General features: G+C 46.9%; 2 long non-coding RNA genes across 3 annotated transcripts in view; both read left to right on the top strand.

Moving 5' to 3' along the window:
- The first annotated feature begins 4455 nt into the window (after positions 1-4455).
- LOC135575543 (uncharacterized) lies at positions 4456-10046 on the top strand. The gene is made up of 2 exons (XR_010466506.1): positions 4456-6836; positions 8002-10046. It is a non-coding gene; the product is annotated as an uncharacterized LOC135575543 (long non-coding RNA).
- An 8069-nt stretch (positions 10047-18115) lies between these two features.
- LOC110358998 (uncharacterized) overlaps positions 18116-22776 on the top strand; it is a 44417-nt gene continuing 39756 nt past the window's right edge. For both annotated transcript variants that reach the window (XR_010466504.1, XR_010466505.1), the window contains exon 1: positions 18116-18392. This is a non-coding gene — a long non-coding RNA (uncharacterized LOC110358998). The remainder of the gene's footprint in view (positions 18393-22776) is intronic.

The following is a 22776-nucleotide window of genomic DNA, read 5'->3' as shown; positions in this document are numbered from 1 at the left end:
TATGATACAGTTTAATTCCCCCTTCAGTGCTGCCTCTTCTTCCTGAACCTTTCCAGCACCCCCCTCCCAAAAGCACTTTCAAAGTAGATTTACTAGTGTTGGTGACCGCTGAGCTGTGTGGATCTGCTCCGGTCAGCACTGGATTGCAGGAGGTTAAATACTCCAAGAGCTCATTTATTAGTTTCAAGTGTGGTGACCACAGGTGGAAAATATTGAGTCTCTGGCACAGATGCCGCAGCCTAATCTGGTTCCTGAGCAAAACCAAAAGCTCTGAACAGAGAGTAAGGAGATGAGAACTGAGTTCCCTTTCCTATGGACTCCCTGAGGCTGTGGGCAGGTCTGGCAGCAAGTAAAGCACAATCTCTTCATTGGATGGCTGGAAGGATTTGTGCATTTAAGGGCATGATTTGTACACTTCAACACAGAATTCAGAGGAACCTTAAGCACCTGCTGGCTGTGACCCAAGTCAGCGGCGGCTGTGTCTGGGAGGCCTCGCAGGAGCTCTCCTCCGCGGAGGCCACGGTGCGTCACCAGGAGCTCTCGCGGTGGCGTGACCGTTGCAAGGTGCCTTTCCTGAGCTTCTTCAGAGATTTGGCGTTTTTAAATAGATTTCCAGGATAGCCCATATTTCATATGGAAAAGAAAAACAAAACCAACAGAGCAAAAGAAGGAATGGAAGCAGTGAAGTGAGAAAAAAGCTCTGAAACTCCAGAGACCTTTCAGTTACTTTTAAGTGTCTTAAGAGGCATTTTAAATAACTATCACAAGCCCAATTTTTCACCCTTCATTAGGTATTCCAACCCAGTGGTATTTATTGATGATTGTTCTCTGGCTGAGCAAAACTTCATCATTTATAGTACTTGAGAAATTCAGTGAAAGACTAAATGCAGAGGTGAGGCTGGTAGACAGAGCACAGACCATGGCCAAGAGAGCTGCATTTCTGGCTCCAAATAACATTTTCCAGCCCCCTCCATAGTCAGAGACTTGCCAGATCCCCATTTAACTTCTTAAATTATTGTATGTAACACCTGAAATCAAATGTAGACATGACTTTGTCTTTAAGCAGGGAGTCAGGTTTATAATTACGGCACCTAAGAGCCAAGGGTAATTTTCTAGGTGCTAAATTTGGCTCCGGAGCTGCCATTTCCCAGCACAGTAGAATAATTCACCCCAATCCAAGAGGTCACAGCAAAGCATGAATGAAGGTGTTAATGTAAAACCCCAAATCCACAGATTTCTTGATTTATGGAATTGACTTTTTTCTCTAGGAATGAAGAACAAGATTCATTAGAGAAGAGGATGGAAAAATAGCTTCAAGTTTTTAATGTTGCAAGGCTTAGATGTGTCATCTGTTCCCATAACTGATAGTTCAGGACTGTGCAGACGAATTGTGGTTTTGGGCCTCTATGCAGCAAAACTAAGCAACAAAGTCCCGTGTTTGGCCTCCAGGACTCGGTGCCCCGGTCCCCCGCGCCCTCCCGCGCTGCAGAGGCCCAGGAGGTGTCTCTGGCCATGGCGGGAGCCGCTACCGGGATCTCCAGCCTGTGACAAACATCGGGTATGAATTTGCCGCAAGGGGAGGTCAGTGCGGGGGAAGGAGGGATGTTTAACACCACGGCTTCTCTCCCCTTTTCCCCCATTAGCATCATTTATGTGCTGGGTGCTTTATGTTACAAGATGGGAAGAAGTTGTACCACTCTAAGGTCTCTCCGCACCATTCCCGCTAAAAACGTTGTAGTTCCAACCTCTGAAAGCCTTTACCTACCAAAAGGCTCTGCTGAGCCTGAAATAAGACAGAGAAGTGGGATAACACTATAACAAAGCCTGCATTTGGATCACGGCAGAGTAGGTAACTGGGGTATTTGAGCGTGCCTGCTGCTGCGCGGGGCGGTTCCTCCGCACCTCCCTGGGTGGCACCGTGGTGCTGTGGAGCTGCTGTGACGGTACCAGCTCCTGGGGCTCTGACCTCAGCAGCAATGAAAAACAAGTGACAGCAAGCTTTCCTTCAAGAGATCCTGCCCTGCCCTTGGTGTCCGTAAGCCACGGTGGGTGACCGCAGTGTGAACGTAAACCTTGCATTGACATGGAGAGTGATGAATAGTTTCTGTCCTGAAATCTAATCTCTGAAATTGATTGTGCCATCACAGTAAATCCATTACTGGAGCTACCCGTATTACCAATACCGCATTTCAATAATTTATTTTAGAATAAAAGGCTTTTAAAAGTATCAGATGAAATTAAGACCAGTTCTTTGATATCTGTAAATACTGGAAGCCCTTCTTCGGATGGAAGTGTCACAGGTACTTCCTGAAAGCAAAGTTATATTTAATATAGATAACAGGGTAGAGGAGTGGGGAGGGCCCAGGGGAAGGGGTGGAATCTCATTAAATGTATGCACCTCCCTGTTTGGCAATGGCCAGTTCTGTGGTCTTTATGTAGGCAGAATCCTCAATGACGTGTTTCGAAACCCTGCAGTGTGGCAGTTAATGGATGTGGAGACCAGCAGTTCTGCCAGGCACGTCACTGCACTCATGTCCGAACGGCCCAGCCTGCTTTTATTCAGAGCTCATTAGGTGGCAGACACAAACACCCAAAGCTGTTCAGGCCATAGCCCACCGAGCCTTGCACCCTGGCTTTACCAAGGGCTGGTAGTGGGAAAATGGGGGACAACAAGAGCAACCTCGTGTCCTGTCATATTACCTGGCGAGCTAAGCTGGAGAAACATCCACTGAGGGGCTCGGTACTCCTTGGTGGACTTCTTTATTGCTTTCACATATAGTGCTGTATGGAAATCAGAGTGTTAAATAGTGTTAAGTCACAAAAAAGACACATTGTTCACAGTAGTTAGCAAGGATAAGAAGTGTTGGTTCGTAACTCTCCCCATTAAGATTTTGACTTTATAGTTACATATAGGCCTGGTTATTGAGCTCCAGCATTATCTGATAGTAGCTCTTAGGAGTCTAATAATTTCTCAAGAAAACATCATCTGTAGGCCCACTAGATCTGCAGAGTCCAAAAATTCCTTTCTGGTACTACGTGCATGGTTGGTTGTTGACCTGGATGAGTAACACAGTCCACAACAGTGTTGAATGGCATCACGTGAGCCGAGATGTTAGAGACAAAAAGGCTGGACGGTCCATTTTAACCCTGAGTGCAGACTGTCTCCCATGGTGTCTTCAAGGATTTTGTGCTTAGGTGATGGATCACTGAGTTGCTGCAAACTGAAAGAAGGTAAAAATGATACATTACACTTCATTTATGGGTCATTTTATCTTCCCTCGACCATTTTCAGAAGTAATACTCTCTCTTAGTTGAAGAAATGATGATTAGTAAGTTTTGTGCATTTTCCTGTAGGGCTTATTTTACCTGAGATAACCGGACAATTTGAACGGAGCAGCAGCACCCGTGCACGGACTGTGCACACACCTCCCGTCCTTGGCATCTTGAAAACAGGCTCTTGCTTCTGCTGAGGCTGTGCTTTATTAACAAGTGGTCTCCGGTTATGACGTGACACATTAACCGAATGCTGTGTGTATAACCACGACCGCTCCCCGTGCCACGGCCGGACCCTGTGCCGCGACTCCCGCTCCTGCAGAGCAGCCCTGCCCTGTTGGGACGCAGCCAGTGCTGTTTCGAGGCAGCGGCAGGTTCCACGCTCTCCGTGTGATGCTCCGCAGCTATCCGAGCACTGAGTAATGGGATTTGGGGTTAGGAAGCTGAAAGAAGAGAAAAAGCAAAGCAGGAGTGTATCCCCATATTTAATAAACATTTAACATTTTATCCTCCATCTTCTGCCTGTTTACAATACAAATGAAACGAGCTGCCCTTGGTGTGACATTCCTTGCATTTTTACATCTGCTTAACCCTGGAAAAGCTTAATCCTGGTTTAATATCCTTTTAATAGAAGTGGTCAGTAGTTTGGTAAATGGTTCAGTGACAGCTTGACAGATGTGGAATTAACATTTTAATCCTGGCTGCAGGCCAAATGGCTACCAAGCTGTTTTTTCTTTAAACCTGAGAGTGGGGCATTTATTTTCAACTCAGCCCCAGGTCAGAAGTGGTGGCTTGGGCAGCAGCCTTTGCGCTGAATGTTTGCAGGAGGAAAATGGCAGTCGCACCGGGTTATCAAGTACCACCTTGTGTGGTGTGAAGTATTTCTATCCCAAACCTTTGACAGACAATTTCCTTTTCCTCTGCAGCACGCAATGACGTTATTACAGCTGGGTCTGAATGCGCTGTAGACTGTCCTCCTCTTATATCCTACAGACTTTACAAGTTATCAAGAATTCCAGAAACATAGTATTAGATGGCAAATTTCTCAGAATGAGCAGGGACTTACAAATGTAAATAACTGTGTCTCCATGCATTGGGCATCTCACAAAATTAATCTTAGGTTTAAAACCGAGCTTTTGTGGTAAAATACGGACTACAGAGCTGATGCTCCTGTAAATCAGGTGTGATCACCTCCCTGGATCCTGCCCGGCGAGGCACGTCCGGCGCCCGTCCCGGTGCCCCCTGCGCCAGCGCCGGAGCAGCGCAGCCCTGCCCGGGGCCAGGGGGAGCGAGAGCTGAGGAGGGGGCTGAAGGCTCCGGCTGCCTGGGGGTCCAGGGCAGTTCTGGGGAGAGAGCGACAAGCTGGAGTCTCAGATATTGCATCATTCGATTTAATGTATTTCTTATGTTAGTAGTTCTCTGAAAAGGACTGAAATAATTTCTTTTATGTTCCAGACTGTATTTTGCTCAGGTCAGTCTGTTAGACAGTAAGTTTTGATTTTATGGGAACAGTCTGTCTTCCTTTACAGAGGAGGGGTTTAACACATTCATTACTTCTATCAGCTCACATGGGAAGCAGGGAGTTAGTAAGGACAGCTTGAATATATTTACACACCATACTTTTAATTATGCTTTATTTTCCCCTTCATTTTGGAATTTAGCCTGCTAAGGTTTTTGCTATGTGTTCAGCGTGTATGTTTGAATATATGTCTGTATATAAAGTATATTCAGTTTGGAATGAACAGTTCTCAGGGGGGTAGATTAGGAAAAAGCCTCTCCCAGTGACTGGCAGTTGCACTCAGACCTTGGGGATTATGGGGGATCAATGAGGATTATCTCATTTACTTTCATTAACCCTTGAGTTTGCTTTGCCAGTTCTCTGCCACATGCCACTCAACTGAATGTTAACAGTTTCTTTTATCAGTCAACTTTGCTGACAAAGTCAAGGGCTGGTTTTTAAAGATATATTTTAGTGCTCTAAAGTGGTCAGAGATAAAGATAGATCTTTAATGTTAAATGTCAGTAAGCGTTGATACTCTGCACTGCTGCAAAAAAGCCCTGTTTCAGAATGTATCCATTTTATCTAACTAACTCAGCTCAGTGGAAACAGAAATGTAAATTCTATAGGTGTTTTCTTACTAACACCCCACAATTTCTTTGTAGGAACTTTTGAGATAAAATTGATCAGAAAATTTCATCCCCTCCCCTATGGTGAGCAGTTCAACACCCGTCTCCTTAAATTTGGTACTTCCATGTATTACACTTTTTAAAAACATCCTATTAGTGTCTGAGCTACATGTGTAATTCTCGCTGGTGAGAGATACCAGCCTGAGAGCTGAGCGGGCAGAAGTTGCAGAGGAGGCGGTCCTGGGAGGACTCTGCTCTGTCCTCAGCCCTTTGCTGAGGTGGCTGGTGGGTACCACTTCGTACCAGCAAGGTGGTAGTTTTCTTTGTGTTGATCTTCCACAGGAGGCAAATCCTCTCTTGTATTGCTGTTGCTAAAACCGGGTCAACTTCTCCAAACGGGGAAGGGTTTGGTGAAGGAGCCGATTTTGCACTCACAGCCCTGTTGGCAGGAATTGGTCCTTCACTCAGGCTCAAAGGAGGAAGATTTATCAACACTTTTTCCATTCCAAATGGTGTCTGAATAACCTCCTGCTTCTTTTCCATCCCTTCTCTGCCAAGGCCAAGAACAAAATAAAGATGATACATGACACGTGAAACCTTCCGGTATCTTGGAAGAAATGCGTTTCTCTCCTGATGATGGTGCAGCGCAGGTGTTTATGTGACTGCATATTACCTGCGTAATTCTAATAACGAAACATAGAGAGAAAGCCACTTAATCCCACTTTTGCTCCCATGTGACTTGTCTGGGGGAATGTCCAGTTTTCAAATATGCGGAACTAAATGCAGAATGGATATGCATGTCCCTGGAGGCCGAGCTCAGCCCGGAATGCCCTGGATTAAAGTCTGGATGCAATGTTCCTTGTTCATGCTTTGCACGACTGTCTACTGTGCTTCAGACCCTGTGTTACCCACTTGCTGATCGTGAGTGAGAGACGCGGCCGGACGCGTCTGCGCGGGCGCTGCACCGCGCCGTGCGCCCCGGGCGCCACTCCACTCGGGCTGTGGCACTCGAGGGTCCGGTTATGGGCTCCTTTCCTGTTGTTTTAGCAAGCACTATACAACAATTTATACATCAGTGAGCGGAAGCTCAAGGTTAGATTTTGTTGTTGAAATTTACAGAGTTCTAAAGTGCTCCTATGAAGTACGACCAACATGTCAGTAATACTAAGGGAAATGTGTATTGAAAATGATGTTAATAAGCTATTTGATAAAACTAAAGATTATACTGACTAATCTGAAATGGTAAGGAATATGAACAGTAATTTTTTAAAAACAATCTTATCAACTAACTTTCTAAGAAGGTCTTTTACAGAACCTCCTTCTATGTGCTCAAGATACGACTGGACTCCCAAGAACGAATTATGAAAAGCAATTCTTAATGTCATGGAAGATACTGAAGCCAACGAGATAGATGTCTTTACTTGAAGTTAAACAACGTAAGTAAAAGTGTGCAGAATCATGCCACCGGGAAATATTCTGGTAAAGTGGAGACCCACCCTCCAGGCACATGTTGCTTCATAGTATTAGGCAGAATTGTTTCTAAAATATGAATGTATATAACATGATCCTGCCAAATATACATTAAAAAAATCATTGGAAAGTCCAGGTTTGCCACTCTGCCCTGCCAGCGCAGAGTCGTGCAGGCAGATGTGAGTTTCCATATTGTAGGAATTAGGGTGCACCAGACTACTCTCATTTTTAAAAATCAACTTGTGATTTCCAAGTGTCTCTCCAGTCTTCTGATTTTTTTTTAAAATGACATTTGAAAGTAATTGCTTTCTTCAGTGTTTCAAACACTTCGGTTGGAATTTGCAGCTACCTTTATCTAGGAACTCAGCTGCAATCTGCTGGGGCACGTCCCTCGGTTAGACAAATAAACCCAGCGGTGTTCAGGAATGGAGGAACAGCGGATGTCAAAGGCAGCTTCATGCTCTTGAGAAACGTCTTGCGAGGTACCTTCAGGTGACTAAAGCAGCAGTGTGTCTGTCACCGGGATGTTTGCAGAAGTCCTAATGAGTGCAGGTGCCTGTGACTCCTCTGTCGTTTGGAAATCACGAAACACAACAAAGCCAAACCGTTTTTCTGCCTGAGCAACTTGTCCCAAGTGCAAGCAGTAGAGATTTCCTTCAGGTTACACAGTTACTTACCCTCCAGTCAACCAATTAGTGCCAGACAAGGCAGTGACATCTGGATTTGGTTAGTAGAGCATTAGCTGCTCATTGGGATGTTTTGACTGGACTCTTCAATGGGATTTATTGTACTTTATAGTTGTTTATTTTCCAATCAGAGTCAGCCTTTAAGTCAAGATTGCTGCTTCAGCCCCTTCTGGGCAAAAAGAAACACAAAGAAAGAGTCTCCTCTGACTGTCACGCAGAGAGGGTTCCTCAGCAGTTGTGCACAGGCCTAAACCACTGCGGGGCAGGCACAGCCAACAAGGGCTGCCTCCCGTGCCGGGCGGCGGAGCGGAGCTGGCGAGGGGGGCACGGTGAGCAGGGCAGGTGCGTCTGAAAATACCTCTGGTGCTTCTGCTTGATTTAAGAAAGAGAGGTTATTTATGTGAAGCTGGAAAAACACACAAGAATGGGATTTTCTGCATTTTAGCCTTGTCTGACATAAGCAAGAGGAGTGAGTGCTCGCCGCCAGGCTCACAGCTCTCTGACCCGCAGGCCGTGCACCTTCGAGAGACGGAGACAATATCTGCGAACTGCCCATGTCTCCTCTGCTGAGGCGGCTCCCGAGGAAGCATGCCTTGCTAGGGACATGACGTTTTCATCATGGGATTGTCTCTTTGGGACTGGAATGAATTCTGAAAAGGCATTTTGCTTGCTAAGGTCAGGGAGCATCCAGCACCTGGAAACTGCATGTGGTGCTTACAGACACAGGCTAAATTCACCTGACCTGACGGAAAATTCTCCCTGTGATTTTTTGCCTCTGCCCAGTCCCATGCTGGGTTGTTTGCGATAACAGCACACAGAGCCAGTGCGTGAAGATGTACCCAATACAGCTTGTGGAAATACTTCTCCAAAGTACCGATGTAGAGAGCAGCCTATTTGTCCCTCGTGCACTGAAGCCTGAGTTTCAGTGACGGTTTTAGGTGCCTAATGTCAGAGTAGTTTGGGGTAAAAAAGCCATACATGGGCTCCTAGCCCAGTTAGGAGGTGGGAAGAGAAGAAAGTCTGCAGTTCCTGGCCCTGAGAGAGAACGTGCACGTGGAGCTCCGCGCTCCTCCTCCTCGCTCCCTGCACCGTCACACTGGAGCGGCTGGTGGCGTTTGGCTCCGGCGACAGTTCAGGCGAGCACTTGTGCTCTCCTGGGAACGCCGGTGGCGGACGGAGGCCCACCCAGCGAGCTGGGCTTAGGGGCCCACGCACAGGAGACTTTCCCGACGTGGAAAAAGGTTCCTCCAACACACGCCTGGTATTCCTCAAAATCCCTGCCACACCTCATTGCCTGTCCATAAAATGGCTACGTGTAACCGAGGAGGGATCGCACGGTGTCCTCTGGCCTACACAAACAGCTGCAGCCCTGGCGCTCCCCAAGAAGACGCTGGTGCACAGGTGGGGTGTCCCGTACTGCTAACGGATCGAGCAGCAGATCCTCGCTAGAACTCCCACCCGCTCGCCGTGGCCGTCCCGTCTCTTCGGCAAACCCCGGGGGCTGTGCCGGTCCTGCTCAGCGCCTCCGGCGGCCCTTCGGCCTCGCTCGTTGAACCTCCAGCCAAAACATGTGCGGTTGCAGACTCACCATGGCTGCCTCTTTTATTAGCTGTCTCTACATGAGCTGGAAGTTTTTTAATATATTATCTGGACTGAAGTCCAACAAAAGTGCGTGTTTCTATGCTGGCTGCATTTCAGTTCCTAATCCTCGCTGTTCAGAAAGCTAGGACTGTTTTTTTTTCCCCTCTTAATTTTTTATTTTCTTTATCAGTGTTTCCTTTGGGTCTGCATTGAGCTGCTTCAGTGACATTCAGTCAAGATTAAATATTTTACACTTAACATAATTTCTGCTACATTTTTTCCCATTCATCCTAAGCAGAAGTGTAATTTGCAGAGGAATACATCCTCAAATTGTACTTCAGCAACAGCCTAACTGGACTTAGAAATGGGTCCATTCTGAAATGGAAATGACTTTGAGCTCACAAATGGAAAAACCCAACAGCTTCATCAGAGAGCAGGTACTAAGACTTGACACATTACCAAATGTGTAAAAAAAATCACTGAGGACTGGGAGTTCTGGGGGCATTGCATTGGCACTTGAAATTGGGTAACAGGATGTTTGTTTTTCACTCGCCGCCTCACTGGTAATTGTTGGTTTTATACCACAAATTTGACTGTATGGAGCACACCGAATTTGACCTCCCCTTCCCTTACCTCCAACCACTTGCACATGCTGTTCCAGTGTGTTGGTGTTTGGGACTGATGTGGAGAGAGACCACAGGGAGTGTTTCACATTGTAGGCAAGGGAGGTGATCTTAATTCGTTCTGACGTGCTTGTGCTTTCTACGTGTGTCTGCAATGTCATCAAGAGCTTCTGAGGGGAACTGCCGACCTTGCAGCCTGTCGTCTTCAATGGAGAGAATAACAAGTAAAATCACCTGATTTGCTGTGAACATGAAGGGGCAAATTAAAAATGCCTATGTCATCACATTTATCTGGAGGTATTTCCTGACCAAACAAAGGCCCAGCTAATAAAGCGTATTCCAGATTTTCACGAAATAATGCGGGTTGTTACATAATAAAGTCTCCATCCTCCTGGCCCTGCTAGAATCCATGGGGAAACCTCTATAGCTCGGCTGTTCGGAGACGCAGAAAGTATCTGGGCTTATTAGACCTTCATGCCCGGAGCGGGTGTGCGTATGGTGCAAGTGTTATAGGTTTGTCTTGGCCAGGCTGTTGCTGTTGCTGCGTCGGGCTCGGGGCTTCAGTTCAGAAATCAGCAGTGTCTGTGCTGCAAGGAAAACTCCGGTCCCCCGAACTTCCCCCCTGCTCCCAGTGTATATGCTGAAAGGGGGGAATATGAAGGATATTTATATTTGAATCAAATATTTAAATGCTCTGTTATTCAGACAAATGAGAACATGATCTTGGGCCTGAGCTGTGGAATTAATGTCAATACAGCGGAATATTTTGACTGACCTAATGTGTGTTCGTTGGGATTATGCCAATCATCAGGTATGTTTGCACATATGAGGAAATTCTTCGCTTTCACCAGAGTGGCTTGGGAAATGGCAATTCACACCACTAGAGGCTTTAATTTTGAGCCTCTGATGGGCCGGGGAGCTGGCCTGGGGAGACCTGCTTCATTCTCAGTTGGGCTTTGGAAAAGGTGTGTAGGGTTTCCTTTATCATGTCTTCCATGCTAATAATAGTCAGAGTAAACCCCCAAAAGGTTACTGTGCTCATTGTGTCATTTATTTTCAGATTTTTTTCCTAAAAGACTCAGATTTTATAATTTACATCAAACCATGGCAAAGCTTTCTTTGTGCCTGTGCTACTACACGGAACCTCCCCGGACCCCTGGTGGAAAAAATTGCTTTTGAAAATGGGAGGGAGGTTCCAAAAGCAGAGGTGCCTTGTAAAAATGCTACCACTGGATGGTTTTTTCCTCTTACTTTCATTTCTAGAAAAGACTGTCAGAAATCAATTTCTCTTGATATATTTAAGGGAAAAGGTATTAGAAAATAGTAATGTGCCTGCATTTATTTTGGATGTCAGCTGCAGGCTTCAGACACCTGAACTCGGAGGTAATGTGAAGAGCCAAGAGAGAAGCCAAACCGCCCGTGTGGCAAAAAGGTGCCTCGATTGTCACCTGGGTCCTTCTGCTGAGGCTCAACATGGTTTGGTAACCCTGCAGAAATCCCAGGAGAAAAAGAGTTAAAGAATCAGCTTGGTGCTGAGAACACGTGGAAAACATCCCAGCTCCCAGGGCTTTTTTGAAGCCTTGATTTGGAAGGAGGTTTCCATGGAGAACCTGAAGGGGAAAGGTGTCCCTGCATTGCCAAGGTGTTACCATTGACTTGGAGGACGGGAGGGCTGCAGGAGCAGCCGTGTGGACATGGTGGCTACTAAGAGTAAGGTCAGGAGGCTGAAATAAAATTTTTGAAAAAGCAAAATGAGATGCTAAAATGGTAAAAGACACAGAAGTTCTCGGTCAGAGATGAGCTGCAGTATCTCTGTGTGTCACCAGGGACTTTGGGCCACAGGGAAGTTCATTCAAGGGCGCTATGCACAGTGTGAGAGCTATTGCTAATGGCAACTTCACAGTCGCTGGAGTTCATCCATTACCATCTGTCTTTATTTTGCACAGCCTACTCAGTGAGATGCCACAAATCAAAATGGCTTGGTGCGTCATCCCTGCTCCTCCAGCCGGGCCGGGCGGTGGGCAGGAGTGGGGGCTCCCCGAAGAGGAGGCAGCTGTATTGTTCACTCAACATCAGCTCTGCCACTCTAAAGGTCACGGCGAATTGAGAATAGGAGCCCTAGTGAGCCGAGACAGTTAGACATAATAATCTGGCTGCTCTTGCCCTTTTCTGCTTTCTTCTGTGGTCTGGCACCGGGCTCCAGGTTGTGAACTTCAGAACGCGGCTGCAGGTGCGGTGCCAGCGAGTCCTGCAAGCAGCTGGCCAGGACGAGCCCAGGACGAGCTTCCCACCAGCCCGGCTGAAGAGATTCTTTCCAGCGAGCGATCTCTGATACCGAGGAGGCCTGGCATAATTTTTCCCCTTCGAAAAATAGCTTCTGTGTGTAATGTTTCCAGTGTAAATCCTCTTAGTCAGAAATTCTCCCTCTATACATTAATTTCACTGTTCTGCAACATGGCTTTTCTTAAAATAACAAAACAAAATTGTTGAACAGGAGGGGAAAAAAAGCGGCATGAGGAAGGTAGTAGGTGGTAACTAAGGCAGATGTGGTACTAAACAAAACAAATCCCATGTTTGCTGGAGAGTTTGACAATGCTTGACGGCTGTTTGTAGATTTAAAGCAATGATTTGTGGGAGTTCTCACCCATCCCTCCTGCAGCCACTTTGCAGTAGTTGTATCAGGCTGACTTTATTATAGCTGTATATTCTATGTAGCTTTCCAATTGATTTTGACATTTATCTGGGCAAAGGTGATAACAATTCACGTTCTAATAGCCAGGAGGACTGACTGGTGCGGTTGAGCTTGAACCTCTCGCTGATGAAGGCAGGGAAATTCTGTGAATGAGGTTACTGACAACGTGAACCAAACAGATGCTTACACGTCCATGCCACCAGCAGCTACACCGCCTCTTCGGGGCCTCAGCTCCCAGCAGTGCTTTGTCCTTTCTCTAAAACATCCATTTAACGAAACATAGCATGGGGAACAAACCCAATTTCTTCATGCTAGCCATTTTCCCCCTTTGCAAAATAACAAAAAGACCCCCCAAACTTAGAAGAATTCTTGTCCTGCTTCCTGGTTTCCTCTTTTATGGGCAGCAGAGTGGGAAAAAAGTGCTCTTTCTTTTGTTGAAAACAACATGGAAAGAATAATCAGCAGCCAGGTCCCAACAGGGAGGAGGGAACATGATGTTGATCTCCTGGCTGCAGTGAAATGGCAAATTCCAGTGCAGAAGCCGGGGTGCCAGGCTGGACTGGGGAAAACGTCGAACTGTGAACAATCTGTGGCCACAGAGCCAGGGAGTCCCCGCGGTCCCCGCTGCACGGGAGTGTTCTGTTGGCAGGAGAAGCAGCCGTGTGCTACCAGAGCCGCGCCGGTGCCAGCTGCCGGAGCAGGGCGGGGGCGAGCTGCCGGAGCCGCACCGGTGCCAGCTGCCGGAGCAGGGCGGGGGCGAGCTGCCGGAGCCGCACCGGTGCCAGCTGCCGGAGCAGGGCGGGGGCGAGCTGCCGGAGCCGCACCGGTGCCAGCTGCCGGAGCAGCACCGAGTTTGTCACCTGTGTTGGAACAAAAATATCCCTTTTGTCTTTGCAATCAATGTTGCTCCATTTGAATGTGCTCATTCTGCTGTTCATCTTCTGGGGTAGAACAGGGGAGCCCCACACCAAGCTGGGGGAGCCTCCTGACCCTCACGTCTTCTCCAATCCTCAGGCTCATTTCTTTCCACATACTCTTAGATTCTACATAAGTAGCAAGATAGCACTGCTGGACGAGACTGCCAAACATTCAGTTTACAAGAAGTGAAAGATTCAGTAAGCCACTTGGGCCATCCTCTGAGGACGGAATGGAGCTGTTCCCTGGGTACGTTCCCTGGGTGCATTCCCTGGGTTGGTCCGTGTGCATACATACACACACATACATGGACACAAGCAGCAAGAAAAGAGAAAATGTAAGGACTGGGTCACATTTTCCACTCTTCATGAAAACCGTGTTCAGCTGGAGAAGAGGATCCAGCACTAATGTAAGTGTGCGAGTGTTACAGAATGGAGTTATTCTTCCCAGAAGAAAGATTGCAAACCTGGAGAAGTCAATACTGAAGTCAAAAAGCTTCTAAAAGTGCCTACACAGGGAACAGTACCACAATGCCAGCAAAACCACCTCTGGTTTGAAGTGATGCCATTCAAGGATTATGAATGTAGAGTCAGCTCAAAATAATATTTTTACCCAGATTAAATGGCACTGATCCCACAAGCGCATGGGGGGCTCCTGACACTGATGTCCCTGTGTCCTGAGGCTGTACAGCACGAAGCAGGATCACATGGGCCCGTCTTCCTCTGGTTCTTGTGCACAGCCTGTGCAGCTTTGCTGGGGGAGGTTGTCCGACTGTCTGGCCACACGCAGCTCTACATCAGTCGTGGTTTTGCAGTGAGGACCAGCACAAATTGTACATCAAAAGAATCAGGAAAAATGAAGAGCGGCAATAGGCCAGAGGAACACTTCCCTTCCTAAAGCCTTCCCTGTCAGAATTTCATGGGCCTTCCCACCTGGGTTAGCAACATGCAGGGACCTTGCAGAGGGGTTTATAGGGGTTTTCTCTCTCCATCTCCAGTTTCAGCGTCTTGGGGATATCGCCAGCCTCCAGCACTGGCCTCTCGCGGCAGAAACGTGAACTCCAGATCCGCTACAGGTCTCAGATAGGTAAGTCGAGTACTCGAGTCAACACTTGAAATTTATTGATGTCTTGCACAAATATTTATGGGGCCATTTCCTCCCCCAGGAAGGAGAGAGCAGGCAGAGAGCCAGCAAGCCTGCTAATTTATGGCATTGTAGTTATTGACAAATATGTACAATTATTTCACGTTCAAGGAGAAAACTGGGTGTTGTGGCATGGGGAAGGGATGTGTGAGCTCAGTGAGAGAGGGGCAGCCTGAGGGGCTTTTGCAGCAGCTTCCTAACACAGCAGAGCAGGGCACTGCGTGACGTGCCAGCGCTGGGACTTCTGGAAGCACGCAGGTGCCTGGACACGGGGCTCTGCTGTCCTTCCTCGTCGTCCTTCCTCTAGCAAACCTCATGGACTTTGAGGAGACCAAGGAACTATTTCAGGATCCAGTGGCGACCCTGTGAAACTCCGGCCCACGTGGCGTGGACGTATGCCACATGTCCTGCACCTATTGTCCAGGTTATCAGACAGATGCACCAATGTGTCCTGACAGTTGCTGTGTACTGAATTTCTCAGATTTTGTATTCCCAGCCAACATCTCTCTACATTGAAAACTGATGGCTCTCAGCTCTGGAAATACTTATTTAAAAAACAGAGGGGCTGCATACTTGTAGGCTCCAGCTCCGCAGTGATGCCAGGGGGTGGTTGTCTCCTGTTCCAGCCCACATGGCTGCCACCGGGCTCCTTCCCAGCTCAACCCAGCACAGACTCAGCATTAACTGGAGTCCCACAGACCGTCCTTGGCCTCCCCGTGGCTACATGACTGAACGAGCGAAAAATTACTGCTAGAACATTTCAGACTCTGGATATATAAACCAGAGGAAGCAAGAAGACTTCTCCAGATGGACGACACAAGCACACTGAGGTTTTCTCCCCGCTTCGGCCCCAGGGTGAGAGGGTGAACATGTGGCTGTGTTTGCTTGGCAAAGCTTCCTCAGAGCCACATCACGGGCACAGCCTGGGGAGCGGAGCAGGGCAGCGGGTGAGCCAGGAGCCTGGCTCGCTCTGCAGGGCTCCAGGAACGCAGATTTGCACCAGGAAGGCGCCAGCCCAGCATCAAGACACGGACAGAAGGATGCAAAGGTGACCAAAAGCCGCTTTAACCCGTCCCACCCTTTCCCCTTCAATGACTGCTCTCCACGAAACCTGGCACAGAGTCCAATTAAAGCGTTGCTCTTTCTCGTGTGCCTAATCACATGGAAGTGGAAAGTCACCAAAACTCTACGTCCCATAATTCTATTATAAAAAACGCAATAAAGTGAAAGCATCCTTACAATGCCACAGTTGAAGTGGATTTTTTAACTAGTTTTGTCACTGGCATGTAAAAAATAAAATAAAGCAGCACAGGCATTAATTTAAACAGAAACGATATTACAGTAACTGTGTATAGTGAGAGTTTCAATTTTAATTTTAGTTCATTATCTTTTTCCTTATTAAGAAAGGTAAATCTGTTTTGAGTTTTCATTATTTCATTAGCTCAAGAAACCTCATCAGTAACCAGGAAAGCCATCAGCGTAAATAGCATAATTTTCATATGTAAGATGGAATAATTTCCTTAACCACCTATTCAGCAGAGGCTGGAGCTAACAATTAGAGAAAGCAGCGTGATTCGAAAATAAGTTACAATTGATTGTGTTTCAGTGGAAATGAAGTTTGGAATGTGCTAATTGGATTTCACACACACATCTGAGCCACAGTAAGTTGACATGAGACTTGGAAAACCTCATGAAAGAAGACTCTTCTTAGGAAATGTACAAAAAATTGTTTAATATAATATTTAAAACCCAATTAAAGCAACATGCTAATGACACCCTCACTTTCTCAGAACTGACTGATGACTTCTTCTTCTAGGATTTACTCCCAGAAGGAAAATTTAAGAAATGCTCTGCAGGATGAGACGTCATGTGCCCTGCAAGTGTTTATGAACTGATTCACTTCAGAGTGTCTTAGGACATTAATGCTTTCAGTACTCTTTTGGCCAAAATGTCCCATCCCAGCAATGATCCTTGTGGCCTAATTAAGGATTAAAGCCAAGAGAGACAGAGTAATCTCTGATAGTCCATACAGTGAACTATACACTAGAATCAGTTAAGTCTGATTCTTGAAAGAGCCATGGAGAAAGGAAAGAAAGTTTCAAGAGGCCAGCTGGTCATTTCAGCTGCATTTTTGAGAGCCTTGAGAAAGGCAACATTTCTTTGTGGAAATGCAGAACAACGCTCCTTGGTGTTTCATTTCCCTGTCTTTTCATCACTAGTGATCCGTGTCCACAGATAGAAAAGCCTGGGCTGTATCCAGGTGTGGAGTGGATTTGGGGATGCTGAGTCCACTTGTTGGCCATGTAGCTGGGGGCACGTGAGGCTCAAGTCCTTCTCCCTAACTCCTCGTCCGCAGCTCTCCGCAGCAGGTGTGAACCTTCACGGGCAGGCAGCTCCACTTCCTCCAGAAGCCTGTCATCTGCTTGATTTTTTAAGCTTTTGCAATGTACGTTTCATTACGTTCTCTTTAATGTGTAATTATGGTCATAAAAGTGATATGGCACAGCCAGGTCCTGGATCTGGGGATGATCGTCTCTTTATGAGTCAGCCGGAGGTGACCTGTTCAAGCCATCACACTATTAGGTAGGAGCTATTAAGCAGCAGTGCTTCCCCGGGGGATTAGCAGAGCTTCAGCGCCAAACCCTTGCACTGTCTAGTGATTTTTCACGGTATACAGGTGTCCATGCTGCAGTGACATCAGAGCTGGCCTTGTAATCAAGCAGTTAACCCTGCAGATGCTGCCAGCGGTGTAGCTGGCACAACAGAGAGCTCAGCGGAGGTGAATTTACCCTGGGTGTCAGCTTACCCATCTGCCCCTGCTGAGGGCAGTGCTGGCGGCTGCCAGCCTGCTGCTGAAACTGGAGCTCGCTCGACGGGAACGGGTGTCCCTGCGCCGCCCGGCCGTCTGCTGCATAGACACGGCCTACACGTGCCCCAGACCACGTCAGCTAATCTCTCCTAGGAGTACACCTTTACATCTCCATTGCTCGCCGCCCCTTCCCTGCTCCCAGCCAGAGGAATCAAGGGCAAAAAAGTAATTGATGGTTACTGTGCTCCCAGTCATGGTGCTGGTTGTGCATCTAGCTCGCCCTGGCCAGCTGTGCGTTCCCTCAGCCTTTACTGCCTTGCTACCTCTTTTTTTCCCCTTTTTGAAGGGTGCGGTTTGGCTTTTCCCACGCATGGAGCAGGCTCTGGACTCAGGACCCCAAATTTTCATGTTCTTCTGTGACTACTGTTGCTGCTGGTGGGTCTTTCCTCTCAGAGCCTGGGACCGAGAGTCACTTAATAGCTTCTTTAAAACTGGTGCTCTCCTGTGGCTGCAGGTCTTTCCTTCCCCTGGCCTTGTCACTTAAGAGCTCCCAAATGTTTGCCAAGAGTGGCATATCCTGGGCCATACTGCTGTTTACTTTTTAGTTTCTTCAAAAATCTGTATTAAACTTAATGTAGACATATGTCACTACTCATCCCAACAGTCAGTCAGTATATGGTGTTCTTAAATTACTGGTCTGAACCTGATAGTCGTAATCATGTGAGAAGGCTTTGAGTTAGCACTTTGATTAACAAGGTGGGGAAGTCAAACTTCAGATTCCCTGCAGGTGTGGGAAACCAAGGGAACACGGTGACCCACAGTGTGTGGTTCCATGATGAAACTTCTGCAGGTGCAAATCTGCTTTAAAAGGTTTCTGACCTTCCAGACAGCTTTTTTCTCTCCCTGGTGCTTCTCTCTATCTTGTGCTTCATGCAGCTGTTCCTTGGGATACATTCCAAACCAGAAGAGCAATGTTGTTCAGGTGAAACTGCGGCTGGGAAGTTCATGTGGCGGCCTTTTTGAAAGAAACCTTAGACTGAAGAGGCTCTGCCCCGTGCCTGCCCTCAAAGCTGGTAAGTCAAGCAGGCAACATTCTACTGGCTGTGTGGGTGTCTCCATGCATCCAAGGAGAAGGGGTTTTAGCTACCTTTTCCACCCTACCCTGTTCTGGTTTGGCTTCACCTGGAAGACTTAATGCCATGAGAGAGCAGAAGGTGGATCAGTTTCTGTTTGTGATGTTATGCTGATGAATGTCTACAAGTAGCTCCATTTTGAGTGAAAATGTTGTTTGACCTCTCAGACCTGCCTAGCTAGCATTGCGCGTTCTACGCTGCAAAGATATACGAATTTCTGATCTGTAGGCAGTGACTCCCCTGTGCACTAGTTCTTCTTCATATGCGGAGGCCACTGAGACAAAAACAAGGAGGTGTTTGCTACTAATAGCTATATGTGCACTGTAGAAACCCATCTGCTTACCAGAGGACCTCCCACAGATCATTGTTTTGGACACTTAAACTGTAATTTTCTTTTATACATGTCCTTCAATACAGACTCCACCAGGATTCTGGTCTCTGGCACATACATATGCATTGCGCACACTGACAGAAACCTGATGACTTAAATGGCTCAGCCATTAAGGAAACATTTCAGAGGTTTTTAAAGGAGAAGTCCTGAATTGTTTATGGAAACCTCTTTGGATCTCCTTTCCAGGAATGCATTCTTTATTGTGCTGGTACCACAAAGGGGTAGGGAAGGCAAATACCATGAACAGGAGAGGTTAAACACTCTGTTGCGTTTGCTGTTGTAACAAAGCGCAAGGCGCTGGTCCTGGTTTTGTTCATGCTGTTATACATCATGAGCAATATGTGCCATGGACACACGTTCTCCTCTTGCTTAAGTGGTGCCGGCACAGAAGCTGGCTGCTCTTTGCTGTCTTCTTGCTGCAATTTCCCACCTTGCCAGCCCCCCACCTGTCCCAGTGCCCCACTCCTGGCAATAAGATGACCTGGTTGGGTGCTTGGGCTGCTGTTTCTTTTTGCAGCCCCCCAGTGCCTACTTTTCTCAAGATGTGCGCAGAGAAGGAAGCCAGGAGCAAGTACATGTCAAACAGGTCTATATTTTGCCAAGCCAGGAGTGGAGGTTCAATTTAAATAGGAGATGTGGGGTTCAGGCTTCCAAAACAGCTTTGGAAATCATTCTAATTTCAAAAACATGCATACAATAGGGACGTATTTGATGTGCCCACCAGTGCATGATTCTGTTGATGATCCCATCTGCGCATGCAACGACTCCAGCCAGCTTTTCCCCTTGCTCTGTCTCTGCTGTCTCGTTTCCCTGTCTTTGGTTGCAGGCAGATGAGTTTTGAATCACCGTGGTGCAGGGAGCCTGCCCTTTTTAGCCCTGTCTGCGTGTGTTCACCTCCTGGGAGGGGCAACTTGGCCTCAGGAAGGGCACGTAGTTGTAGCAGAACTGGCTTGAAGGAGGCGAGTCTTCTCAAGTCCATCCTGGATTTGCTGTGTGACCTGAGAAATGTCTCTTCACCTTTTTCTCAGAGGTGATGGCAAGATATTAGTGTTGGGCTGGTCTGTGATTATAGGTCTCTACTGCAAGCAGGGGTGTGATTTAACACATTTTTAGTCTCGTTTATTCTTTCTAAAGTTTCAGTGCAAGGTGTTTGAGTGGTGTCAAGCGCAAAGAGGGGCATTGGCAGTCTGGATGTGAAATAATGCAGTGTAATAGGAATGTTAATAGTAAATACATGAGAGAAGGACAATTCTCAGCTTTATTCTGTTTTATCTGAAATCAGTAGTGTTGTAGTATTATGTGCAATAAGACAAGGTGGGCATTTAATCCTTATTGGTAAAGGGTTCTTTAGGAGAGAGGTGGCCATTTCAGTCATAAGCTCTTTAGTATCACTGGTCTGTTAAACTGTATGTTCAGAGCAGGAACGTGCGCAAGGTGGTATCGCTCTCTCCAAACCACCCTCTGGGGGCAGAAATTGAATTTCAGCCTCAGAAACACCGTTGAGGCTATAAACTGGCCTCTTGCTTCATTTCACTGCCTTCTGGCTGCCTGGGTTATATATTGCCATTATTTCTGCATGAGATTTATATTAAGGGAACTGCAAGGAATTTCGGTAGAGGGGTTTAGGTTGTTTCTTCTGCATTTCTCATCCAGGGACAGGATTTTAGCAGAACGGACAGAAACATCGGCAATGCCTCGCGGTTTATGGGGTTGAGCTTGTAGGAAATCCTGCCGTCACTCCAGCACGCGCATTCATTAGAACTAAGGTCAGTTTTACAGATGTTGGGATGGAGGAGGTCACCTCGTAACATCTATCACAGGGCATCCTTTTTCAGTGGGTGTAGGTCTAACTTGGCAGAAGGCTGAGATTTAATTAGACTGTGACACTAGAGAGTCATGGAGATTAAAGGGCATTTGGCTTCATTTTTTTTCACATGGTGTTTTGTTTTTAAAATGTCATTACTGAGTACTTTAGGGCCTTGTTTTGTCACTACATTATTTTTATTCTATGCCAGTGTCACCTCATTGATTTCTGGATGTAAGGCTGGAGGGTTCAGCGCACCATGGAAATTCTGAGGTTGGCTTTGAAATGAAATCTGGGATTCAGCTCATTTGTCATCCTGGGCAGTTTCCAGGCTGTGGTCACACTGTGTGTGTTCGCGTATGCAGAGAATGAGAATTCTGCCAGTTCGAGGTTTCTTCCTGGACTAATGACAAATATCACTGCTGAGCCGAGGGTCCCGTGGCTCGTCTAATGTCAGGTGCCTCCAGGATTAGCCAGGCCAGATGTGGGTTGTTAGGAGAAATGACTATTTTCATTAATATTACTTTTTAAATTGTTTAGTGAAAAGAACTGCTTTTGGCAGAAAACACATCAAAATAAGAAAAATGGTTTTGAAATTATGGGTTTTGTTCTGGTTTTGGTTGGGGTTGTATCTGTTCTTTCCTGCCATCTTGTTCCTCTGCTTTCTCATGGTTTTGTACTGTGGAGGAGAGGGAAGGGTAGAGCACTCAATCATGCTCAGAGTTAAAACTATACATTGCAATTTTTAAACAAGGTTGGTTTGTTTGTTGGCTGTTTACTTGTTTGTTTTTAATTAAGGTTATCTAAAAATATTAGGAAAATGGGTTTCATAGCAAGAACAGTTTAGAAAACTTCCAGCCAGCTCAGCTTGAAATAAATGCTTGGAAAGTTGACAATACAGCATCACCAGAGTATGCTGGATTGGTGTTTCCAGTTTATCACCGAGCATGTAGAGAACCACCAGAAAGTGGAGACGGGTGCTGTGCAGAAGCTTGGGCAGGTGGGGACCATCCCCACATCATGAACAAGGCTGGGGGCGTCTCGGTTCCGTTCGGCTGCCTCCAGCCGCGGGATGGGGCAGGTTCTGTGCCCTGGGTGCGCTTTCAGGGCTGGCCCGGTCTGGCGCTGCTCGCGCTGCGCTGCCTCGCCTCCAGCCGCACCGCAAGGCATTGCGTTCTTGTTGTCCTTATGTGCCACAAAGACCTCCAGCAGCTGGAAGAGGTAGGAAAGTAAAGACAGACTTCATTATTACTATCTGCTTCGTGATGTGCACGAGAGCAGACCATGACAGCCTCCCATTTAAATCTGGATGGTGTTACTCAGTGGCTGAAATGCCTTACAGCTCAGGGTGAGGGACACTACAACCGCTGCTGGGACACTGGAAGTTCCAAGGCCAGGACCAATAAAGAGAAAAGGAAAATAAACCTGTTAGTTTCAAAGACATGTTTTGGGGGATATGAACCACGTGCCTGCCATATGTCCATGTGCTCTAAGTGAGTGTACTTATGTGCAACCCGTGTGCTTGTATTTAGCAGACGCCTGAGCACTTTTGCACAGGCTGTGAGTGCACAGGTGTTGTACACGTGCTGCTGTCCTGGGTTGGTGCAGTTGTTCATGAGGTTGTGGCGGTGTGCACTGTAACTACATGGTGTGAGTACATGGCTCTCTGTGGCTGCGGTGGGTAGATGGGAATGGCCGATCCTTATGGCTAGGAGGACATAAAAATATTTACAAAGAATTCTAATAATTCCTCACTTCAGTCTTCATTCTGGCCTCAACCTCTGAATTTGGTTTGGGAGGTTAATCTTCTTAGCGTGTAAGGAAGGAAAAGATGTAGTAGCTAATCCATATATACCCGCAGATCTTAAGCAAAGACAAAACGTTACTCCTCTTCAGTTCTCCCTGTTATTCATAGGGCATCATTCTAAAGTAGCAGAAGACCTGACATTTTTGTAAGTGATACTCTGAACTATTCCTGCGTTTCCTCTGGAAAGCCCCTGAGGAGACCCCTGCTACAGGGACACTAGTGACAGACGGTCCTATTTGTAGCTTCTACCTGTTCAAACTGCTTTTCGCATCTTTAAAGCACAGGAAGGGTTTTACACGTCTTCTGAAAATGTCTTGTTGAA

This window comes from Columba livia, chromosome 16 (genome assembly GCF_036013475.1).
Source record: "Columba livia isolate bColLiv1 breed racing homer chromosome 16, bColLiv1.pat.W.v2, whole genome shotgun sequence".
Taxonomy (NCBI): Eukaryota; Metazoa; Chordata; class Aves; order Columbiformes; family Columbidae; genus Columba; species Columba livia.
This window is presented reverse-complemented; position numbering and strand designations above follow the sequence as displayed.